Genomic DNA, 1,397 nt, shown 5'->3' with positions numbered 1-1,397 from the left:
GCATTCAGCTTCATGATTGCACCAAGAAACTTGGCAGTTTGCTCTTCAGTAACATCCTCATTCTCTTCAGAAGAGGAATACTCATCAGAGCTCATGAAGGGCATAAGGAGGTTCAATGGAATCTCTATGGTCTCTAGATGAGCCTCAGAGTCCTTTGGTTCCTCAGAGGGAAGCTCCTTATTGACCACTGGACGTCCCAGGAGGTCTTCCTCCTTGGGATTCACGTCCTCTCCTTCCCTTACAGGTTCGGCCATGGTGCTTATGTCAATGGCCTTGCACTCTCCTTTTGGATTCTCTTCTGTATTGCTTGGGAGAGTACTAGGAGGGATTTCAGTGATCCTTTTACTCAGCTGGCCTACTTGTGCTTCCAGGTTTCTAATGGAAGACCTTGTTTCATTCATGAAACTTACAGTGGCCTTGGATAGATCAGAGACTAAGTTTGCTAAATTAGAAGTACTTTGTTCAGAGTTCTCTGTCTGTTGCTGAGTGGATGATGGAAAAGGTTTATTATTGTTAAACCTATTTCTTCCACCACTATTAAAGCCTTGTTGAGGCTTTTGATCCTTCCATGAGAAATTTGGATGATTTCTCCATGATGAGTTATAGGTGTTTCCATAAGCTTCACCTAAGTAATTCACCTCTGCTATTTCAGGGTTCTCAGGATCATAAGCTTCTTCTTCATAAGAAGCCTCTTGAGTACTGTTGGATGCAGCTTGCATTCCATTCAGACTCTGAGAGATCATATTGACTTGCTGAGTCAATATTTTATTCTGAGCCAATATGGCATTCAGAGTATCAATTTCAAGAACTCCCTTCTTCATAGGCGTCCCATTATTCACAGCATTCCTCTCAGAAGTGTACATGAACTGGTTATTAGCAACCATGTCAATGAGTTCTTGAGCTTCTGCAGGCGTTTTCTTTAGGTGAATGGATCCACCTGCAGAAGTATCCAATGACATCTTTGATAACGCAGACATACCATCATAGAATATATCCAGGATGGTCCATTCTGAAAGCATGTCAGAAGGACACTTTTTGGTCAACTGTTTGTATCTTTCCCAAGCTTCATAGAGGGATTCACCTTCTTTCTATTTGAAGGTTTGAACATCCACTCTAAGCTTGATCAGCTTTTGAGGAGGAAAGAACTTGGCTAAGAATGCCGTGACCAGCTTATCCCAAAAGTTCAGGCTATCTTTAGGTTGAGAGTCCAACCATATTCTAGCTCTGTCTCTTATAGCAAATGGGAAAAGCATAAGCCTGTAGACTTCAGGATCTACTCCATTAGTCTTAATAGTATCACATATCTACAAGAATTCAGTTAAGAACTGAAAAGGATCTTCAGATGGAAGTCCATGAAACTTGCAGTTCTGCTGCATCAGAGAAACTAGCTAAGGTTT

General features: G+C 41.5%; 1 non-coding gene across 1 annotated transcript; it reads left to right on the top strand.

Annotated features, from left to right (window-relative positions):
* The first annotated feature begins 1,013 nt into the window (after nt 1-1,013).
* Nucleotides 1,014-1,121, top strand: LOC112746270 (small nucleolar RNA R71). Its single transcript, XR_003174162.1, has one exon. It is a non-coding gene; the product is annotated as a small nucleolar RNA R71 (small nucleolar RNA).
* Nucleotides 1,122-1,397: the final 276 nt, after the last annotated feature.

The sequence above is a fragment of the Arachis hypogaea genome, chromosome 14 (assembly GCF_003086295.3).
Source record: "Arachis hypogaea cultivar Tifrunner chromosome 14, arahy.Tifrunner.gnm2.J5K5, whole genome shotgun sequence".
NCBI classification, from domain to species: Eukaryota; Viridiplantae; Streptophyta; class Magnoliopsida; order Fabales; family Fabaceae; genus Arachis; species Arachis hypogaea.
The sequence above is the reverse complement of the archived record's forward strand: the minus strand, read 5'-3'. Positions and strand labels throughout refer to the sequence as shown.